The following is a 25,026-nucleotide window of genomic DNA, read 5'->3' as shown; positions in this document are numbered from 1 at the left end:
CCCCCCCCCCCCAGGGCATAGAGCCATCTTGCCCTCACTCGATTTCCTGCCCAACAAATGGGTGCATTGGATTGTTTCCAGGCTTAAGGGATGGCTTCGGTAAGCTTGAAAATGACTGGGAAGGCGACAGGGTGGGGGGTGGGAGGTACCTCTCCTGCTACCTACAAAAGTGATCTCATGGCTGGGATCACTTTTATCGCAAAAGGAAAAAAATTATTCTGGAGTTGTGGCATCTAGCCTCAGTCCTAACCCCAGTATTTAATGTCAAAATCATGACGTACATTTATTAAAAGCAAGTGCTACTCACACAAGTAAAAGAACATGTGCACGTCTCCGTAAACAAATCCCAGCCAAGCAAGATGGCGTCTGCCTCCTCTTCTGGATAAAGCGATGACGTGGCTTGGTCGTGTCATCGCGTTAAGGGCGGAGGGGCTTGGTCATGTCATTGCGTCACCTTGAAGTGAAGGCGGATGCCATCTTGCTTGACCGGGATTTTGATGAAGACATGTTCATTTACTTGTGTGAGTAGCACTCGCTTTTGATAAAATTTTGTCTTAAGGTTTTACACTATTTAGTGCTTTTTATTCATATATACAACGTTATTGGGAGCTGGTGATATCTTTCTGGATTTATAGACTGAGACATCATTACTGAGGTTGTGTTTTCTGGTTCAAGTACTGCTAGATGGAGTCAGTCCCCAAAAACCCTTTTGACTAATTTAGGGGGTCCACAAGCTCTGGTAAGAGGATATCTTATTAGGGTGTTGTTGATTGGCCTCCTTGGTGAAGGGAAGGAGATAATATCCATCTTCGATCTCTTGGCTTTTGGAACCATACATCTTTTACTATTTTCTTTGTGGAACTGTTTTTCACGTTGAAGTTATATATGATTACTATTTACTGACTTTACACTAATTTTTGTTGGTGCAACACTTGATACAGTAGGTAATCTGATTGTCTAAAGAGAAGAGGGCCGAGCTGCTCCAGGTGAGAGCAATACTTGATCTTCAACCTTCTGGTCCAGTCCGCAAAAACGGATAAGGAGCAATAGGAACAGGAAAAGGTTGACCGCACTCACGGGTGTGAGCATTTTTTTGATTTTCACTCAATCAGATTACCTCTTTCTGCTCAAAAAACAACAAAAGAGTATTGCGAAAAGGACCTTGGTAGTAACTGTTTTCTAGTTCAAATACTGCTAGATGGAGCCAGTCCCCAAAAACCCTTTTGACTAATTTAGGGGGTCCACAAACTCTGGTAAGAGGACATCTTATTAGGGTGTTGGTGATTGGCCTCTTTGGTGAAGTGAAGGAGATAATATCCATCTTTGATCTCTTGGCTTTTGGAACCACACATCTTTTACTATTTTCTTTGTGGGACTGTTTTTCACGTTGAATTTATATATGATTATTATTTACTGTCTTTGCACAAATTTTTGTTAGCGCAACACTTTTTGTCCACATACAGTAGCTAATCTGATTGTCTAACAGAGAAGAGGGCCGAGCTTCTCCAGGTGAGAGCAATCCTTGATCTTCAACCTTATGGTCCAGTCCGTAAAACCGGATAAGGAGCAATAGGAACAGGAAAAAGTTGACCGCACTCACGGGTGTGAAGCAAAAGTAATCACTTTATTGAAGATAAAAATCCATCAAAATGTAAATCTATCAAAACAACATCATAGAAATCATAGACATCAATGGGTAATAGATAATCTGACTGGCTTATGATCTACTTGACTTTGGTGCCAGAAAATGTTCCATATGTATTTTGGTGATAAGCTTTTTCATTTAAGATTTCCACAAGCCCAGTCGTTTTTTTTGATTTTCACTCAATCAAATTACCTCTTTCTGCTCAAAAAACAACAAAAGAGTATTGCGAAAAGGACCTTGGTAGTAACTGTTTCTGGTTCAAGTACTGCTAGATAGAGCCAGTCCCCAAAAACCCTTTTGACTAATTTAGGGGGTCCACAAACTCTGGTAAGAGGACATCTTATTAGGGTGTTGGTGATTGGCCTCTTTGGTGAAGGGAAGGAGATAATATCCATCTTTGATCTCTTGGCTTTTGGAACCACACATCTTTTACTATTTTCTTTGTGGGACTGTTTTTCACGTTGAATTTATATATGATTACTATTTACTGTCTTTACACAAATTTTTGTTAGCGCAACACTTTTTGTTCACATACAGTAGGTAATCTGATTGTCTAATAGAGAAGAGGACCGAGCTGCTCCAAGTGAGAGCAATCCTTGATCTTCAACCTTCTGGTCCAGTCCGCAAAACCGGATAAGGAGCAATAGGAACAGGAAAAGGTTGACCGCACTCACGGGTGTGAAGCAAAAGTAATCACTTTATTGAAGATAAAAATCCATCAAAATGTAAATCCATCAAAACAACATCATAGAAATCATAGACATCAATGGGTAATAGATAATCTGACTGGCTTATGATCTACTTGACTTTGGTGCCAGAAAATGTTCCATATGTATTTTGGTGATAAGCTATTTCATTTAAGATTTCCACAAGCCCAGTCGTTTTTTTTGATTTTCACTCACATTACCTCTTTCTGCTTAAAAAACAACAAAAGATTATTGCGAAAAGGACCTTTACTGCAACTGCATATTTTCACGACGTCTGCGTATGTTTTTTTTTTTCCTTAATTTTTTTTTCATAACCCCAACAGAGCCTGGAAGTCCAACCAATATACAGTATCGGGCTTGTTAATAAGCCATCTTGCAGTTAGAAGACAAATGCGGATGAAAGGCAAGTGAATTGTAAATGATACTCGGAGGGAATGTCTTTAATCATTTTTACATTCTGGTCGCATTCGTGATTAAGAATTAATAAAGACAAAAACCTGCAGGATGCTTTTAGAGGAAGGACGATTCCATGTACTGTGTATGTTTCTGTATTTCTTTGATGGTAATCGTCTCCGTGATTTTATTTCTTGATTAAAAGTAGAACATTGGAGTAGATATTGGAGCCCTGGTGTGGCAGGCATCTGAGTCTTGTCAAATGTGGGGGTGGGCGTTAAGAGTCCCTTATAAAAAACTTCAATGAAAGAGGCATATAGCATGTGCCTGGATTTGCCATAACTTTATAAAACCCCTCCTGAGTGAAAATGGGGTCAATTCAAATTCCACAAAAACAAAATTGCCTCCAGGGGACTTCGGAAGGCCATAACATTGCTCTGATGCCTCTGGCAGCTGAGTGATTCAGAGGAAGAGTTCTGCCCAATTTAGAGACAGACTCCAACCTGGCACAGAGCCAGACCTTCATCCAATGTTGGGTCCTGTCTAAACTAGGATCAAACTCCCTCCTGACCTGGCGCTAGGCTGCTGTCTTATTCAGGGGCTAGATTTGGGCCAAATTTAGGGAAGACTCCCACCACATTTAGTGCTAGACTCCCACCAAATTTGGGCTAGGCTCCCGCCTAATTCAAGGCAAAATTTTAGAGAAATTTAGGCTTAGAGTCCCATTTTATTCACGGCCAGGCTCCTGGCTAATTTTGGGACAGATACCTAGCTAATTTGGGACCAGACTCTAGTCCAGTGGTGGCGAACCTTGGCCCCTCAGATCTTTTGGAACTACATTTCCTCTGCAGTGTAGTTGAGCATCATGGGAAATTTAGTTCCAAAACATCTGGTTGCCAAGGTTCGTCATCACTGCTCTAGTCTAATTCAGGTTAAAAACATCAGCCTAATTCATGATAAGCCAACTCTTGCCTAAATCAGTGCCATTTTCTGCCTAATTTCGAGGTAAAATGCTTTCATTATTCAAGGCCTGCCTAATTTGCAGTCAATCTTATGAATACATTTGGGCTACATTCTTGTCTAATTATGGGCCAGACTATTGTGCAATTCAAAGACAAAACTCTTGTCCAATTCATGACCATTTCCAGTGTGATTAAATACCAAATTCCGCCTAATTGAGGGCATTTTCTAATGTAATTAAGGGCTAAACTCCTACCTAATTCAAAGACAAAGACAGACTCCTGCCTAATTTAGGGCCAGACACATTACTAGTTCAATTCCAGAGCCCCGTCTAATTCAGACCATTTCCTGCATAATTAGGAGCTAGATTGCCTAATTTCTGATACATTTTGGGGCCAGCTTCCCACCTAATTTGGGACTAGACCAATGCCTTAATTTGGGCCAAGTTCCTGCCTAATTTTGAGCCAGACTTCTGACTTATTTAGGACCTTTGTCTGCATATTTAGGGGCTCCCTACCTAATTTCAAGACAGCCTACTACCTAATAAAGGGCCCAGTCCCTACCTAATTCAGGGCCAGTGTTCAGCCCACGTTTTGACCAGAATCCTGCCTAATTTGTGGACAGACTCCTTACTAGTTCAGTGCCAGAGTCCTACCTTATTCAGGGACAGATTTCTGCCTAATTTTGGGGCAGATTCCAGCCCAAATTTAGGGACGGTCTTCTTACTAGTTCATTGCCAGATTTCTGCCTAATTCAGGGCAATTTCCTCTGTAATTATGGGCTAGAATCTAACCCCATTCAGGGCCAAACTCCTGCCTAATTCATAGATAGAATCCAGCCTAATTTAGGGACAGACTTCTGCAAATTCTGGGGTAGACTCCAGCCTAATTAAAAAACAGACCCTTATTTGGGTCTAAATTCGTGCCTAATTTGGGGACAGACTCCTACCTAATTCATAAACAGAGTTTAGACTCCTGCATAATTTGGAGCAAGTTTTGAACCAGAATCCTATCCTATTGGGGCCAAAACCCCTGTCTAATTTAAGGACAGACTCCTACCTAATTCAGGGACCAGAATTCTTTATTGGGGACAAAACCCCTGCCTAATTGTGAGGACATAGTCCTGCTTAACCCATGGACAGACTCCAGTCTAATTCAGAGACAGACTCCTGCATATTTTGGACATAGACTATGCCTAATAGTGGGCTGGAATCCTGCCTTACTGGTGCCGAAACTCCTGTCTAATATAGGAACAGACTCCTGGCTTATTCAGGGACCAAAATCCTTCTGTCACGTACCTTGCAACAGAGCCTGACATGTAGAAGAAGGCCTCTATTACATCCCTAGCTCAGGGACCACTGGAGTCGCGACAGTGGCCGCGAGAGCGCAGTGAGGTAGGAGTGCCTGCGGAATTCCATGATGACAGTAGAGACGTGCAGCTGATGGGTCACCAGGCCAGGCTGGGTGGTGAGCAGATAATCAGATGCACATATAGGATCAGACTCAGGTAAAACTGCAGATCAGACAGCGCTGCACTAGTGCAGCTGCTGTCTTTATATAGGCCATTTGGTGCCAGCATTAATGGCTAACGTGCGCCTGTTCGCCTTTATGCATTAGCCTATGCCCAGCAAGACAAGCAGCTGCAAATGCATGTCTTCACATGCGTATCTGCCTCTGCCTAGGAGCTTCGGCTGCACTATGGCTAGAACGTCCCAGACACCTTCCTTATTGGGGCTTTACTGGGGTCGATACCCTTCCCTAATTTAGGAACAGACTCCTGCCTTATTCAGGGACCAGAATCCTTCCTTATTGGGGCCTTAATGGGCCAAAACTACTTCCTAATTTAGGACCAGACTCCTGCCTTATTCAGGGACCAGAATCCTTCCTTATTGGGGCCTTAATGGGCCAAAACTACTTCCTAATTTAGGAACAGACTCCTGCCTTATTCAGGGACCAGAATCCTTCCTCATTGGGCCTTTAATGGGGCCGAAACCTCTTTCTAATATAGGAACAGACTCCTGTATTATTCGAGGACCAGAATCCTTTGTTTTTTGGGACCTTTGCTATGCCAGAAACCGCTTTCTAAGTTAGGAACAGACTCCCGCCTTATTCAAGGACCAGAATCCTCCCTTTTTGGGGCCTTACTGAGGCTGAAACCACTTCCTAATTTAGAAACAGACTCCTGCCTTATTCGGGGACCAGAATCCTGCTTTATTCGGGGACCAGTATCCTTCCTTATTTGGGGCTTAATGGGGCCAAAACGACTTTGAAATTTAGGAACAGACTCCTGCCTTATTCAGGGACCAGAATGCTTCTTCATTTGGGCCTTGCTGGGGCTGAAACCCCTTCCTAACTTAGGAACAGACTTGTTCTTGTCTTGTTCAGGGATCAGAATCCTTTTTTTTATTGGAGCCGAAACGTTTGCCAAATTTAGGGGCAGACTCCTGCCTAATTTGTGGCAGGGCAGACTCATTTTGGACCATAATCCTACCTCTTGGGATCTAAATTCCAGCCTAATTTAGAGACAGACTCCATTCTGATTCAGACAGGCTCCTACCTATTCTGAGAGCATTCCTGTTTGGTGATTTGGAACACATGGCCTCTAGATGACTTGTATCTGCAGGCTGTTGAACACACCCGTGGACTGTCTGTCCCTGATGGACCTGAGCTCCAGTAGCGCAATCTTATCTGCGTTCCTCACACATAATATCCACTTGATGATTTCTTAGTGATATCGTCTCCATTCACTCACTGAATGCTCTTCTCCGCGTTTCTGGCCCTTCACGCAGTGACTGTGAAATAGGAGACGATGAGCCGTCAGATGAGATTAGTCCTCTCCTCGACATCGCCCCCAACGCCCGGTGATGGTTTCCACGCTAGCATGGAGTATTTGCTCTTCCAAGAGTATCTGTCACCTTGCATCATCATGTGTCATTCCATTAATCTCTAACTAGCTCTGATCCGCCGGGGTTATCGTTTGCTGGTTTGGCCGCCTCTTTCCTGCTTGGACGGTCTACGACAGAGGCGATTTAGCAGTACGCAATGGCAACTGACTGATGAAACTTTCCATTACGTTGCAGTGTTTCTCATTTTTAGGTGTCTTGATGCTTTTTATGCTGGAAGATTCAAATCCACTGGAAAAGGAAATCGGAAGTCTAACCCGAAGGTTAAAGGAAAAATGTATTTAACCTAAAAGATGTGCCTGAAAGTCAATTATTGCATTCTACGTACACGCATCTAGAAACAGAATGAGTTGGATCCAGAGGTACCATTCGTATACGTAAAACTATTTTGCATAAAAAATATATTTTTACTGTATATAAATATACATAAAAAACATTCATTGATAGTTTACCCCATGTACCCCATAGGGCCCTCATGTATTTAGGACCCAGCTGTTAACCTCTGGTATGGTGGTGGAGTTGTTTCATATCCCCACGCCGGTTCCACAGATGATGGATACAACTCACACGTTTTGCTTCTTCTTCTTCTTAGATCGAGATAATAATCGTTTGTTCACAACTCAAGTCAAAAGTGTGGCCACTTAGTCCCCCTACCGACAACGGGAAGAGGGGACACCAAGACTCCCCATATGTCATTTGGGAGACTACCAGGGAGATTGCGTCAACTTTTCAAACATTTACTTTTCAACTCTTTTAGAGTTCCCAAAGGAGGTGCTTGTTTGGGAATTCTGATGATACTTTGTGCCATCTAATGGCCAAATGCAGTATTTTCTGTTTTTGGAAATTCATATGGTATTTAGCACCATCTAGTGACCACTGAAATATTTTCCATATTAAATCAATTAGAAACGTTTGCCCAGCACAGGAAATAGCGCAGTCATGTTGGCACAGGAAGGGGTCACCCCCAAACTGTTCCCACCAAGTTTGGAGCATGAAATTGTCCAAAATGTCTTGGTATGCCGGCGCCTTAAGAGTTCCCTTCACTGGAAAAAAGAGGCCAAGTCCAATCCCTGAAAAACAACCATAATCCCCCCTCCACCAAATGATTTGGACCAGTGCACAAATCAAGGTCCATAAAGGCATGGATGAGCGAGTTTATGGTGGAGAAACTTGAATGGCCTGCAGAGAGTCCTGACCTCAACACCTTTGGGATGAATTTGAGCGTAGACTGCAAGCCAGGCCTTCTCGTCCAACATCAGGGCCCTGACCTCACAAATGCGCTTCTGGAAGAATGATCAAACATTCCTATAGACACATCTTCTAAATATTGTGGACGCCTTCCCAGAAGAGTTGAAGCTGTTATAGCGGCAAAAGGGCGGGCCAACTCAATATTGAACCCTACGGACTAAGACTGGCATGCCATTAAAGTTTATGTGCATGTACAGGCAGGTGTCCCAATTTTCTTTAGTAATATAATGAATGTGTCTCCCATTGTGTGCCTTCTAGATGTGAATTCCCATTGTTAATTGAGTCACCTATTGTTTCTGTCTTTAACCACTACAATACAGGGCACTTTCACCCCCTTCCTTCCCAGCCCAATTTTCAGCTTTCATCGCTCTAGCGCTTTCAATGACAATTGCGCGGTCATGCTACACTGTACCCAAATGAAATGTTTATCATTTTGTTCGCATAAATAGAGCTTTATTTTGGTGTTATTTATTCACGACTCCGTTTTTTATTTTTTGCGATATAAGCGCAAAAAAAGCGGAAATTTGGAAAAAAAACAATATTTTCTTTTTTCTATTTGAAAAGAAATCCAATAAAATCAAATTTTGTCATAAATTTAAGCCAAAATGTATTCTGCTACATGTTTTTATATTTTTGGGGACATGTGTTTTTATTATTTGGGGACATGTATGTTTTGGGGACATGTGTGTTTTGGGGACATATGTGGGGACTGTGTTTGTACTGTGTGGTGTGTTGTGTGTTGACACTAGACTGATGATCAGTGAGTAAAAAGCTGTAAAAAACAGCTCATACTCACTGATCATCAGCCGGCTGCAGCGTTCTGCTCTCCTCAGCGATGACTTCCGTGTGAGGAGAGGAGAGCCGATTGCCTAGCAACTGGCTGTTTGTTTACATCACATGACGGCCGTGATTGGACACGGCCGTCATGTGATCAGGAGGGCCAATCACAGAGCCCTCCTGCCGATCTGAGATGTGCAGTGTCCGGGTGACACGAGCACATCGGGATCGCGCCGCTGCGCGGGCACTCGCGCGCGCGATCCCGCTACTTCTGAAGGACGTTCCTGAACGGCCTATCAGGAGTAGACGGCTCCCATATATGCATTGGCCGGGTGGGAAGTGGTTAAATACTAATTTGGAAAAACATCATGGACTTTGTAGGCACTAAGCTACACAGAGTTAAAAATTGAACATTTTTATTACAAAAAATAGAAAGACGCAATCCTTAAAATAAATCACAGTCAGGGTATTGTTTCTGTCTGTCTGCTCATCTCTTGGAGATGTGATTAATATTGATTAATATTGCGTCCACTTTACATTGTTATAGAACCATTGTGGGATGTTATGTGTTTATTTATGTTTATGATATTGTGTAATATACTTTGTGTATTCAGGGCTGTAGACTGGCGCCGAACGGTCTGGGTGTGCACTGAGTTACCCAGGCTTGTTTAAGTGATTGTTGATGTTAATTAGTTCATGTTAATTAGTTCATGTTAATTAGTTCATGTTAATTAGTTCATGTTAATTAGTTCATGTTAATTAGTTCATGTTAATTAGATCACTGTCAGCTATTAGACACGGCCTCTAGCGGCCTTCCCAGAAGAGTTGAAGCTGTTATAGCTGCAAAGGGTGGACCAACTCAATATTGAACCCTCCAGACTAAGACTGGGATGCCATGAAAGTCCAGTCAAGTTCCTCCACCCCAAACTCACTCATCCATGACTTTATGGACCTTGCTTTATTGGTGATGGTCAAACATTCCCATAGACACCCTCCTAAACCTTCTGGACGGCCTTCCCAGAAGAGTTGAAGCTGTTATAGCTGCAAAGGGCGGAGCCAACTCAATATTGAACCCTACAGACTAAGACTGGGATGCCATTAAAGTTCATGTGCGTGTAAACGAAGGTGTCCCATTACTTTTGGTAATATAGAGTATATACACCGATCAGACATCAAACAGCCCTGACACATCCAGCTATGGACTCCCTTAGACCTCTGAAGGTTCGCTGTGGTATCTGGCACCAAGCGTTCAGTAGCACAACCTTTAAGTCCAGTAAGTTGTGAGGTGGGGCCTTCATGGGTCAAAAAAACATTTCCAGCTCATCCCACAGTTGCTCAATTGGATTGAGATCTGGAGAATCTGGAGGCCAAATCAACACATCAAACCCATAGTTGTACTCCTCAAACCATTTGTGAACCATTGTTGCAGTGTGGCAGGGCACATTATCCTGCTGAAAGGGGCCACTGCCATCAAGGAATACTGTTTCCATGAAGGGGTGTACTTGGTCAGGAACAATGTTTAGGTAGGCGGTATGTGTCAAAGTAACATCCACACGAATGGCAGGACACAAGGCTTCCCAGCAGAACATTGTCCAAAGCATCACACTGCCTGCACCGGCTTGCCTTTCTCCCATACTGCATTGTGGTGTCATCTCTACCCCAGGTAAGTGATGCACGCTCACCTGGCCATCTACATGGATGTAAAAGAAAACATGATTCATCAGACCAGGCCATCAGTAGCAGATCCTTTAAGTCCTGTACATTGGGAGGTGGGACCTCCATGGATTGGACTTGGTTTTTCCCGCACATCCCACAGACGCTTGATTGGATTGAGATCTGGAGAATATGGAGGCCAAGGTAACACCTCAAACCCATTGGCATGTTCCTCAAACCATTCTTGATTTTATCAGGCCAGGCCACCTTCTTTCATTGCTCTGTGGTCCAGTTCTGATGCTCACATGCCCATTGTAGGCACTTTTGGCTATCGTAACAATTGGGCTTGTGCAGTTCGTTTCGTAACTAATCGAAATTCGGCCGAATTTTGCATTTTTCAGACATTCGGGTGCATCCGATTGTCCGAATAAAAAATAAAAATAAAAAAAATTTCGACGAATACGAAAGAATTTATAGAAGATATAAGAAATGAATTTGACATGATGCGGTAATTTGTTAAAGATCTAATGAAACAAAAGGTCAACTCAAAGTAAATCCTACAGTCCAATCAGCTGATTAATTTTGTGCCGGAGGTTGGATTACCGGCAAAGTGCATTCCTGAGATCTGAGTGAGAAGGGTGTTGTATTGTATTTGAGCCGAGGAGAAGAGAAGAGAAGAGATATTGTCATTGTCCAATAAACAAACGACTTTCCAAACTACGAATCATTATCACGAACATATATACATACATAAATATCGAATTTCAGCGAACACGAACGAAATTATAGCGCATATAACGTATGAATTCGACATGATTCGAGGTTCAGTATAACGAATATCGACACTCTACAGAAATATCGAATTATCCGAAAAACGCATTAACTTAACACAACAAATATAACAGAACTAAATTATGTATTTTTACGAATGACAACGAACCGAAACGAAACAGAATTTTCCGTTGTGCGCAAGTCTAGTAACAATAAAATATGAGAGCTGCGCTCTGTGAACAATTCTATTACATGACAAATTATAACACGAATAAATAAGTGATAGTATGTGGTTTTCTATAAGTGACACCATGGGCTATCGAGTCCCAAGAAATCAGCAACATGAGCAAAAATTCTGGTATTGATGCTGATAGACAAAAAGGCGAGCACCAAGTGTTTAGCGTCCCCCTTGTGCAGATGATAAGTTCACACCAGCATGCAAAGTGTAGCCTCCACCACATGAAATGCACACTTACCAGCTACCACAAGCTGAATCGCCTGCAGATTTTACCCAACCAGGGCCTTTATCTCCAGGGATGGCAAAAAAAAAAAACTCCCGACGCATTTCGTCACAAGTCTGACGTCATCTTCCTGACCCAGGATGATGTTGGAGTTGTGACAAAAAAATGCGTTGGTACGAGCGACATGCTGATCTTACTGTGAGGAACGTGCATTCGTATTGTAGCCGGCCAGCTTACTATCCATGTTTGTCACACCTTACTTCCATGTAAGTGATACTGTTTTTCTAAATAAATATTAGTCTGGTTTTACCTATGGTGAGCTTTTCACTGACCCACTTGATTCCTACACTGTCCACTACACGCATTATTATTGTTCACTGATTGGTTGCTAGATGATACTGCACATAATTACCGCTTACCCATTGTTTCCAAGAGGTTACTGCACATCATTACTACAAACTGGTTGCTAGAGGTTACTGCAAATTATTATTGCTCACTGGCTCACTGATTGCTTGCTAGAGATTACAGCAGATCATTACCGTTCACTGATTGGTTGCTGAAGGTTACTGCACATCATTACCACTCACTGGTTGCTAGAGGTTACTGCACATTATAAATGCACCCTAATTGGTTGCTAGACATTATGGCTCACTGATTGGTTGCTAGAGGTTACAGCACATCATTACAACCCACTGATTTGTTGCTTAAAGCGGTTCTTCACCCTAAAGGGGAAGTTCCGCTAGTATTATCCCTCCCCCCCTCCGGTGCCACAATCGGCACCTTTCAGGGGGGAGGGGGGTGCAGTTACCTGAATAATCCAGGTAACTGCACCCACTTCCGGCCAGACCGCCGCAGACCCCCGCATCGCTCCGCCCCCCCCGTTGTGTTCTGGGAAACACACAGTTCCCAGAGACACAGCGGGGGACCATAAGAGAAGCGCAGCGCGACTCGCGCATGTGCAGTAGGGAACCGGGCAGTGAAGCCCTCATGCTTCACTTCCCGATTCCCTGACAGAGGATGGCGGCGGTGGCTGCAGCGAGACGAGCGATCGCTCGTCATCTGCCGCCGACATCGCTGGAACCTGGGACAGGTAAGTGTGATATTATTAAAAGTCAGCAGCTGCAATATTAGTAGCTGCTGGCTTTTAATATTTTTTTTTTAGGTGCAGCTCCTCTTTAAGGTTACAGCGCATCATCTCACTGCCTGCACACCACAGACTGCGGAAGTGACGGGACCCACCAATAGACAGAAAAGAAGAACTAGAACTAATTATTAGCAATGAGGGTTGAGGGGTGCGCTGTGTATGGAATGCAGGGTTCAGAGGTGCACACAATAAGAATGATCATAGCGGCAGTTCCGCCGCTTGATTGTTCTTATAAGCGATGGGAGGGGACACCCTCTGCTTCTCTGGGCTCTCCCGTGCCATCGAGGGGGGCACCCGCAGAAAGAATCGGACGCCGCTGGGTGACAACAATAGAGATTTCGGGTGATGGTCAATTGAATTTCGATCTCATGCTTTCCAGCCTGGAGGAGAGATGTGGGGTCTTATTGACCCCCGCATCTCTCCAAAAAGAGGACCTGTCACGATAGATTCCTATTACAAGGGATGTTTACATGCTATTTTCGGCCGTTCACGGCTATTTTCGGTCATACTCGGCCGAAAGCCGCCGAGAGCGGCCGAGTGCGGCCGAAAATACCCGGAAGCTGCAGAGAGCGGCGGAAAGGATTAAAAGCAGTGGGGGATCGGCGTATAACACACACCCCCCATTTCCCCTTTATTTTAGGGGGGAAAAGTGTGCGTTATATGCCGATAAATACGGTATATAAAAAGATTGTTCTAACTTTACTGTTTTGTTATTTTATTTAATTAATTCCCCTCCCCCCAAAAAAAGGCATTTTTAAAAATGATTGCGCAAATACTGTGAGAGATAAAAAGTTGCAATGACCGCCATTTTATTCCCTAGGGTCTCTGCTAAAAAAAAAAAAAAAACATATATAATGTTTGGGGGTTCTGAGTAATTTTCTAGCAAAAAAAATATGATTTTTACATGTAGGAGAGGAGTGCCAGAATAGGCCCCGGTTTGGAAGTGGTTAAATGAGTAACACTCGATGATAGGGTATGACTGTAGCATCAAGAAGGCTTAACGCGTTTCGTGAATGTGTCCACTCATCAGGAGCAGATGCGACAGAACTTCCTAAAAATATATGGGTATAGTAAACCACACTCTGAGTTAAAGAGGGGGAGTATATAAAAAAAAATCAAGGGGGATAGAAGAATGGAACGTTATCCAACCATGCTCACCAAAGAGGACATCGAGTGCGGTATAGGTAGCGGGCACAGAGGAATCCAGAGAGTCATCCGTCACGGGAGCTGAGGTGGCAGAGTAACCTAGCACAACACAAGACAGAGTTAAAAAGTAGCTATGGGAACGTGATCGCCATGTGTAAACCAGTCATAATGTGACCACATTAGGCAAGAGCATCTGGGAGCAAATAATAATCAATATGTGTATGAATATAACAATGATGCATTGTATATGTATATACGTTGTAAATAAATAATGTGAACCCAGCATGACTCCTGAAAAAGTCATAGGAGAAGTGAAATGTATATAGATGAAGTTAATGGGACTGTGTTCAAAGAAAATGAAAGCCACGTACGCACGGTCAGATTTTCCGACGGGAAATGTTCGATGTGAGCTTGTTGTCGGAAAGTCCGACCGCGTGTACGCTCCGTCGAACATTTGCTGTCGGAATTTCCGCACACAAATGTTTGAGAGCTGGTTCTCAAATTTTCCGACAACAAAACTTTGTCCGATCATGTGTACACAAGTCCGTCGCACAAAAAAGTTTGCACATGCTCGGAATCAAGCAGAAGGAGCTGCACTGGCTATTGAACTTCCCTTCTCTCGGTTCGTCATGCGTCTTTTACGTCGCCGCGTTCCCACGCTCTGAAATTTTTGCCCAACATTTCTGCAATCGTGTGTATGCAAGACAAGTCGGAGCCAACATCCTTCTGGGGGAAAAAAAATATCCAACGGTTTAGTTGATGGCATGTACGGGGCATGAGTATATGTGTGCGCCGGGGTGGTGAAACTAATAAAAAAGGAAGTAATTGAAAATGAGAAACTGAAGCAGGACGAAACACACTTACCACAATGCTGCTTGAGCGCAACAGCAGCGGCGAGACATGCGGTCCAGCTGGCGGTCCAGAGGTGATCAAATACCACCAAAAGAAAGCTCTATTTGTGGGGAAAAAAAGACATCAGTTTTGTTTGGGTGCCACGTCGCATGACCGCACAATTGTCAGTTAAATCGGCGCAGTGCCGAATCGCAAAAAGTGTTCTGGTCAGGAAGGGGGCAAGATCTTCCGGGGCTGAAGGGGTTAAATATAAAGGACAATACTGGTAAAAGTTTATTTTAAATGTAATTGTAATGCCCTTTATTACCACCAGTCTATCAGCCTCCACCTTCTCTGGGTTCGCATGCTGATCTTCCCAGCACAGTCTTTAAAAGTGGCTATTTTTTAAAACAACAAACATATTATACTTTACTAGACACGGGCGCTGTCAAAAAAATTGTTTTGTTTCGTTCCGTACGAAAAAAAAAAAAAAAGTATTTCGTAATTCGTGTATGAAATACAAATTTTCATTAGATTGGTAAACTTTTCGTTAAAATAACAAAAGTTTGTTATGATGAATTTATCATTATGAGGGGTTCCCACCATCCCTGTGCTGAGTTCCCGAGTATGTACACCTTCTGTGCCCATTATGAGGGGTTCCCACCATCCATGTGCTGAGTTCCCGGGTCTGTACACCCACCGTGCCCATTATGAGGGGTTCCCACCATCCCTGAGCTGAGTTCCCGGGTCTGTACACCCGCTGTGCCCATTATGAGAGGTTCCCACCATCCCTGTGCTGAGTTCCCGGGTCTGTACACCTGCTGTGCCCATTTTGAGGGGTTCCCACCATCCCTGTGCTGTGCTGACTTCCTCTGATTGGTGAACAAAACACCAGTCATGTTTCTGTTAATTTGGATCCGAAAATTCCGAAATTCGTTAACAAAATTTCGTATTTCGTATGAAATTTTTAAGCATAGAAATTCCCCATAGGGTTCCCACCATCCCTGTGCTGACTTCCTGGGGCTTTAACTTTTAGGTTCATTAACTTTTTGTAACAATTAGGCTCGGTTCACACAGGGGCGACACGACTTCAGGACGACTTTGTGAGGCAACTTGGAGACGACTTGAACACGACTTAGACACGACCTGGGGCGACTTGCGACTTTTGCCGTGGCCAATCAGAGAATGAGCTCTGAAGGGGGAACTCCACGCCAAATTTCTGAAAAAAATTTCTGAAAAAAATTGGCGTGGGTTCCCCCTCCGAGAGCATACCAGGCCCTTAGGTCTGGTATGGATTCCAAGGGGAACCCCCTACGCCGAAAAAACGGTGTGGGGGTCCCCCCAGATCCACACCAGACCCTTACCCGAGCACGCTACCCGGCCGGCCAGGAAAGGGGGTGGGGACAAGCGGGCGCCCCCCCTCCTGAGCCGTACCAGGCTGCGTTCCCTCAACATGGGGGGGTGCCTTGGGGGAGGGACCCCCGAAGACGGAAGACCCCCGGAGCTGTGCAATAAACTATTTTATCTTGTGTGTTGTGTTTTTTTTGTACTTCATTTTACAGGTGAATGGGTAGGAGTACATTGTACCCCATACTCATTCACATAGGGTGGGGGGCCGGTATCCGGGGGCCCCCTTATTAAAGGGGGCTCCCGGATTCCGTTAAGCCCCCCGCCCGCAGACCCCGACAACCAACGGCCAGGGTTGTCGGGAAGAGGCCCTTGTCCTCATCAACATGGGGACAAGGTGCTTTGGGGTGGGGGGGCCGCACGCCCCCCCTTCCCCAAGGCACCCCCCCATGTTGAGGGCACGCGGCCTAGTACGGCTCAGGAGGGGGGGGCGCCCCCTCGTCCCCACCCCCTTTCCTGCTCGGATAAGGGTCTGGTGTGGATCTGGGGGGACCCCCACGCCGTTTTTTCAGCGTAGAGGGTTCCCCTTGGAATCCATACCAGACCTAAGGGCCTGGTATGCTCTCGGAGGGGGAACCCACGCCAATTTTTTTTCAGAAATTTGGCGTGGAGTTCCCCCTTCAGAGCTAATAATTCTGTCAAAGTCGCCTCCGTATATACAGAGATCCGACTTGGAGGCGACCTCCATTGAAATCAATGGGTACAAGTCGCCTACAAGTCGGATTGAAGTAGTACAGGAACTTCTTTTGAAGTCGGAGCGACTTCAGTAGCGTGCATTAAAACTCTCATTCACTTACATTGATTTTTAAATGTTGTCCGACCTGAGGCGACTAGGGGCGACCTGAAGTCGGATCTGAGTCGCCCCTGTGTGAATGAAGAATTTATCATTATGAGAGGCTCCCTCCATCCCTGTGCTGACTTCCTGGGGTGCTTTAACTTTTAGGTTCGTTAACTTTTCATAACAATTACGAATTTTCGTTATGAATTTGGATCCGAAATTCTTAAACGAAATTTCGTATTTCGTACAGGAATTCGTATGCATAAAAATTTGTATTTTGGATTCGTACGAATGTACGAATTTTCGTTTCTAAATCGCACATGTCTATACTTTACCTGCTCCATGTAGCAGTTTGCACGGAGCAGCCCCGATTCTCCTTTTCTGGGGTCCTCTTCCTGGCTTCAGAGTGCCTCAATAGCAAGCTGCAAATTATAATATAGAGTGCCCCCTATAGCAAGGTAAAAAAAAACTAAAAAAAAACTTCTGCCTTTAGAACCACTCACTTCCTGCCCAGGAGGACTACATGTCCCATGAGGCATTGCTCCTCACTCATTCACGAGTTCTCAGGCACTTACTCACATGTATGGAGGGTGTACTGAGCTGTATGTGTGCTGCACTGTATTTTCTGATATGTAAAACAAACAATGCGTTCTGTATGCAGGCCAACCAATCGGCTGGCCGATTTGATTGATTATGAAAATATGTGGAAGTGGTATATAATACGGGGGCGCTATACCAAAAATGAACATAAAGTGCTCTAGTGCTATAATTGACAAACCTTATTAATTATGCATAAATTTACATAAATTGCTTATTTATACAAAAAATAAATATCAAACAAAGTCCATGTGATTGAAGAAACAATGTTTTGCTCTGGAGTGAATGGATTCTTTAACCTACTAAGCCCCGGACCAATTTGCAGCCAATGGACCAGGCCCCTTTTTGCGATTCGGCACTGCGTTGTTTTAACCGACAATTGCGCGGTCGTGCGACGTGGCTCCCAAACAAAATTGACGTCCTTTTTTTCCCCACAAATAGAGCTTTCTTTTGGTGGTATTTGATCACCCCTGCGTTTTTTATTTTTTACGCTATAAACAAAAATAGAGCGACAATTAAAAAAAAAAAAAAATTCAATATTTTTTACTTTTTGCTATAATTAATATCCCCAAAAAATATATTAAAAACATTATTTTCCCTCAGTTTAGGCGATACGCATTCTTCTACATATTTATGGAAAAAAAAAATGTACAATTAGCGATTATTGATTGGTTTGCCCAAAAGTTATAGCGTTTACAAAATAGGGGATAGTTTTATAGCATTTTTATAATTTTTTTTTTTACTAGTAATGGCGGCGATCAGCGATTTTTATTGTGACTGCGATATTATGGCGGACACATCGGACATTTTTGACACATTTTTGGAACCATTGTCATTTATACAGCAAACAGTGCTATTTAAATGCACTGATTCCTGTGTAAATTACACTGGCAGTGAAGGAGTTAACCACTAGGGGGCAGTGTAGTGTTATGTGCTTTTTTTTTGTAAGAGAGCGTGGCCTGGCATGTGACATCACCGATCGCCTTTCCCTATAAAAGGGAAGAGACGATCGGTGACAGCCACACTAGGAAGCACAAGGAGAGCTTTTTTTGCACAGACCTCTCCTCGTTCTTCAGCTCTGTGACCCGACTGCGGGACACCAGCGGCGATCGGGTCCGCTGGTCACGTGGCCATGGTCACGGAGCTCAGGACCGGGTTGGGAGCGCGCCACCGCCGGCAAGCTCCCGACCCACGGCCGGGCACTTAAAGAGCCACATACACGTGATTGTGCCCAGCCGTGCCATTCTGCCGACGTACATCGGCATGTTTATGGATGAGGTATCCCATGTAGCTGTGAACTTTAGTCCATAGCCGTTATTATTCATTCATTTAATGAATGACAATAGAGAATGTAGAGGCCCCTCCCATACTATTATTATGTCATCTATGCACCTCTTGTATAGTTTTAAACTCCTACTTTGTTGTGCATAGATGACCTCTTGTTCCCATTTGTTTAAAACCAAGTTGGCTACACTGGGGGTATAACATGCCCCCATTGCAACTCCTTTGGTTTGATTATAATGTACCCCTTGATACCAGAAATAATTATTTTCCATGGCCAATTTTAGTCCTTCTAAGAGAAATTTTCACTGTACGGACCTTAACTGGACCTTAACTGGACCTTAACTGGGAATGATGTTTCAATGCTCATTTGACAGCTATAAGTCCATCATGTTGCTTAATATTAGTATAGAGGGGCTCAATGTCCACTGTAACCAATATTGTATCTTCATTTGTTTCTAGTGTGGAGAGAATATTTAATAACTCTCGACTATCCTTCAAAAAGGATTCACCCGATTATGAAAATAGTTGACAACTTGACATCTATTTCAATAATCGATTCATTGTCGGCCCTAATTCATACACATATTGATTATTATTTGCTCCCAGATGCTCTTGCCTAATGTAGTCACATTATGACTGGTTTACACATAGGATCACATTCCCATAGCTACTTTTTAACTCTGTCTTGTGTTGCGCTAGGTTACTCTGCCACCTCAGCTGACGGATGATGCTTCTGGCTTCCTCTGTGCCCACTACCTATACCGCACTCGCTGTCCTCGTTGGTATGGTTGGATAACGTTCCATTCTTCTATCCCCCTTGATTTTAATTTTTTTTTTTTTATACTCCCCCTCTTTAAGTCAGAGTGTGGTTTATATGTTTTTAGGAAGTTCTGTCGCATCTGCGCTTGATGAGTGGACACATCCACGAAACGCGTCAAGATTTGTTGATGCTACAGTCATATCTATATCATCGAATGTTACTCATTTAAAGTGGTTGTAAACCCTTACAAACCACTTTGACCTACAGGTAAGCCTAGATTAAGGCTTACCTGTAGGTCCAAGAAATATCTCCTAAACCTACACAGTTTAGGAGATATTTACCCGAAGACAGCCACCGCTGTCTATGGCGCATGCACCATAGACAGCGGCGCGCAGGCGCACTGGGCAGGCCGCAGATTGCAGCGATATGCCGCGAGTGTCGGCTCATGCGCGGGAATGACGTCATCGCGGCTCTGGCGAATCTCAGCGCCGGAGCCGTGAAACCCAGAAGTCGCTTCGGGATCCATGGCAGCGGTGAAGAGGAAGACGGAGGACCGCTTCGGGGGCTTCGTTCTCGGGTAAGTTATTCATTATGAGCTAGTATGCTATGCATACTAGCTCATTATGCCTTTGCCTTGCAGGGTGTGTTTATTTTTTCCCCTTTACATCCTCTTTAATATCAATCATGTTTAGCGATGTTGCTATTGCACGACTTGGTATAGATTATATATCGTGTTTACACAGTGTTAGTAAAGGAAGTACCGGAGTAAGGAGAGGAAAAGATTGATGGAGGGACGGCATGACAAAACGGGGACAGCCACGTTCAGGATTTAGGTTAAGAAAAAGTTGTCCCCTTTAAGAAAAGAAGGGGGGGGTGGCCTGAGCAGGGAGGCGCGCTGGTTAGTAAGAACGAGAGAGGGGGAAGTGACGTCAGTCGGTAAGCGGCGGAGAGAGAGATTCCCACCCACCCTCCCGTGGTTTGGTTCTTTGGAGGAGGAAAAGCCATCTTCTCCTCCTCCAAAGACCCAACACTGCTGGGCTGTCCTGGGTCTTTGGAGGAGGAGAAGATGGCTGTTATATATACATATCACATGGTTGGGACCCATCTGTGGTATGGGGTCTCAGGTCCCTTCCGGTTACGAGGGATTAACCAGGGAGGGGTAAAAGGTAGGTCACTGTAAAGGTTGAGTACCATTTCGGAGACGTGCACCCGACGCGTTGCATCATATGTTACATGACTTTATACATGTAAATAATCCATGTAGGATAAAGTGCAATATGATGCAACGCGTCGGGTGGAGCCAGTGACGTTACGTTCGGAGCCTTCTGAGAATCTAGCAAGCAGGGTGGCTTGTCTGGAAAACGCCTCCTATACAGCTGATTATTTGAAGGCGCTACTTGTCGGGCCTGGGTTATGTGAGTTTAATCGGTGTGGTTGTAGCTCGCCAGAATCTGTAATCACTGCCCAATGAAAGCTTTTCTCATTTAGTGTCAAGATATGTGATCGGATCGGATCTGAAGCAACAACGATCGTGAGCGACAGTGGTCCCGGATAGTTGCCTTTCTGCTGTGGGAAACGATCGCAAGCCAAACTATCTTCAGATAGTGGTGGGAGTCTGCTTTCTACGAATCAGAGACTGCTCATTAATATGGATATAGTAATCAGTAGGGATGAGCCGAACACCCCCCGGTTCGGTTCGTACCAGAACTTTCGAACGGACCCCAAATTCGTACGAACGTTAGAACCCCATTGAAGTCTATGGGACTCGAACGTTCGAAATTAAAAGTGTTAATTTTAACGGCTAATATGCAAGATAGTGTCCTAAAAAGGGTTTGGGGACCTGGCTCCTGCCCCAGGGGACATGGGTCAATGCAAAAAGAACTTTTAAAAATGGCCGTTTTGGCGGGAGCACTGATTTTAATGACGATTAAAGTGAAAAAAAAAAGTGAAATATTCCTTTAAATATGGTGCCTGGGGGGTGTCTGTAGTATGCCTGTGAAGTGCCACGTGTTTCCCGTGTTTAGAACAGTCCCTGCACAAAATGACATTAAACGGAAATAACGCCATTTAAAACTGCTTGCGGTTTTAATGTTATATCTGGTTCCTGCAATATGGTTGAAAATCATTGAGAAAAATGGCATGGGTAGTCCTCCCTGCCCATTACCAGCCACTTTGGGTCTTGTACGGATATTAAGGGGAACCCCATACCCATATTAAAAAAAGGAATACGTGTGGCCCCCAGGCCCTATGTACTCAGAACAGCAGTATACAGGCGGTGCAAACAAGACAGGGACTGTGTAGGTTTGTTGTGTTAATTTGAATCTGTTTGTAATTTTCAACTGGTACATTTTTAAAGTGTAGCTCCAGTCAAAAAAAACGATTTTTAAGCTTTTTGGAAAATATAGGGAAGGGTTATCACCCCTGTATAATTTGTTTTGCCGTCCGTCTTTTTCAGAGCACGCAGACAGCACGCAAAATCTCCTACCGCTGACTGCAAGCTCTATTTAAAACGAGCAAGATATTTAGCTATATAGGTGGATATAGCGGTATGTACTGGGTACAGAGCACGCAGACAGCATGCACAATCTCCTAATACTGACTGAAAGCTCTATTATAAAAGATAGATATATCGCTATCTATATAGGTGGATATAGCGGTGTATACTGCGGTCAGGGCACGCAGACAACAACCACTACAGAAGAGCAAGAACGAAAAATCGGCCGATAACGATCGGTGTGTACTGTGTTGAAGGTACACAGAACACCCACTAACTGCTACAGATGCCAACACACTACACAAGGCCGCCGCGCTGGCGGCCTTATATAGTGTGGGGCGTGTACTACACAGCCTGAGCTATGATTGGCCACAGGCATCCTGCCTGTGGCCAATCATGGCTCTCCTCGCTGCCGGCGCTGTGATTGGCCAAGCATGCGGGGTCACAGTGCATGCTTGGCCAATCATGAGCCAGCAATGCACTGCGCCATCGCAGTGCATTGTGGGCCGTGAGCGCCACACGAATTTGGTGCGAACGGCCCATAACGTTCGGAATTCGCCGAACGGGCAAACAGCCGATGTTCGAGACGAACGTATGTTCGACTCGAACGCGAAGCTCATTCCTAGTAATCAGCACATTTAGTATATATTAATCAATATCTTTGGTCTTTAGCACACTGAGCAGGTGGTGTCTTTAATAATAATATTTTTTTTTTGTGATTACTATGTATTCATTTTCACTGGATTATAGTTATATGTTTTTGCTATTTGCTTATTTTTGGGATGTTGTAGGCTGTTCAGGAAACAGGCTGAATAGCAATAAGCACAACAGCACTTTGTATTGGATGTGCGCTTATTATTGCTTATTTGCACTACATTTGTGATAAGTACACAGCTTTTTTGCGCCTTGCTAATTGTTTACACTACATGTTTTTGCACTTTTTCCCCTTTTCTTACTTATTTACATATGGTATTAATGTATTTTGCACAGTACTTTTTTATATAGTAGCTTCAGGATTGGTAGCTTTGTAGGCTGTTCAGGATTTAGGCTGAATATACATATCTTCAATACATATCCTCATAGCAGCCTCCGGATTGGTAGCCTCGTACCCCTTCTTTGAGATTGTGTAAGCCCACGTACACACGGTCGGAGATTTTGCCAACTAAATCCGTCGGATTTTGCCCATCGGATTTAGTCAGACGGATTGTGTCCGAAACTGTTGCTTACACACTGTCGGGCCAAGTTGGCAAAAAATCAGATCTTTCAGAACGTGATGACGTAATTTCGTTACGATGGGACTACATTCAGACTAGTAGCCAATAGCTTTGATGTAGGAATTTGATCTGAGCATGCGTGGCACTTGGTCCGATGAAATGCTCTACAGATGATCGGATTAGGTCCGTCCGGCCCAGTTGGTCGGGAAATATTTCCAACATGTTGGAAAATTGGGTCGGACGGAGATTCGGACGGAATCAGTCGGATGCATACCACACACAGTCGGATTATCTGACGACACGGTCCGATAAGACTCATTCCGACAGATTCTCCGACCGTGTGTACAAGGGCTAATAGGAAGTTGACTGAAGCGCTGTGAATACTTTGCGGCAGCACTGGAATCTAAGTATGAAGGGGTCAGGAACTGAAGTCAAAGTGTTAATGAGGAGCTGCAGTGAAGGTTTCCGGCAGCCGCTATTCAATTTCTAATCTCTCCCTATAGAGTGGAGTTCCTCTTTGAAGAGGAGACTCGTCCACCGGGAGGGACATCTCGGAGATCTGTGCTCAGATTAATATGGACATGCGGTGACACGGTGTCATTATCTGGGACACGATGTAGGGCAGGCGGTTCCGTAGTGCCGCATCAGACGTCTCCCAGGATGCCGCTGTCTCTATAACCAAGGAGCGGAGAGTGACAGGAGATATGTCAACGACGAGGCCTTTCCTGCGGGGGGGGGCCTCCAGCTATAGAGAGAAATGTATACCAGGATGCAGAGCGCTCCGTGCTAATCTCCATCTGCGGTCCTCAACCTGAAATGACTCGGGAGCAGCGGCTCCATCTGATCGCCGAACCAATCGGGATCCACGCCGTTATAATCTCGGCTGCTTAGCTACAAAATATCTTTTCTTTTGTGTCTTACTTAAAGCTGAAGTTTAATCTGCTAATAATGGTGCCTTCTCTGGTTTCTCCCTCTTCTCAACATCAACATGCTAATGAAATGAACCACTTGCCCACCGGGCTCTTTTACCCCCCTTCCTGTCCAGGCCAATGCTCAGCTTTCAGCGCTGTCGCACTTTAAATGACAATTGCGCGGTCATACAACGCTGTACCCATATGACATTTTTTTCACACTTTGAATGACAATTGCGCGGCCCCCGAATGACATTTTAAAAAAAAAATTTCCACACAAATAGAGCTTTCTTTTGGTGGTATTTAACCTCTTGACGACCTGCTCACGCAGATATACTGTGGCAGGTTCGGCTCTCCTGCGCAAACCCGACGTAAGTGGTGGAACAGGGGAACTGCCCATGTAAACAAGGCATTTCCCTGTTCTGCCTGGTGACATGACAGAGATCTACTGCTCTCTGTCATCAGGAACAGCGATCTCTGCCATGTTTCAGTAAGCCCACCCCCACCCCTACAGCTAGAACACACCCAGGGAACACACTTAACCCCGTGATCGCCCCCTGGTGTTAACCCCTTCCCTGCCAGTGACATTTACACTGTAATCAGTGCATTTTTATAGCTGTATAAAATGTTACTGGTCCCCAAAAATTGTCACTTAGGGTCAGATTTTCCTGCCGCAATGTCGCAGTTCCACTAAGAATCGCAGATCGCCGCCATTACCAGTAAAAAATATAATTTTTTTTTTTTAAAGTCAACACGGTGATGTAGTGGTTAGCAATTTCACCTAGCAAAAAAAAAGGGTCTCTGGTTCAAATCCTGACCACGACACAATCTGCCTGGAGTTCTTCCTGTGCCTGTGTGGGTTTCCTCTGGGTACTCCGGTTTCCTCCCCCATGCTAAAGACATGCTGGTAGGTTAATCTGATCCTGTCTAAACTGGCCCTAGT

This window comes from Lithobates pipiens, unplaced genomic scaffold, assembly GCF_037356315.1.
Source record: "Lithobates pipiens isolate NorthernLeopardFrog02 unplaced genomic scaffold, aLitPip1_a1.2 Scaffold_23, whole genome shotgun sequence".
NCBI classification, from domain to species: domain Eukaryota; kingdom Metazoa; phylum Chordata; class Amphibia; order Anura; family Ranidae; genus Lithobates; species Lithobates pipiens.
Note: the sequence above shows the minus strand (reverse complement) of the source record.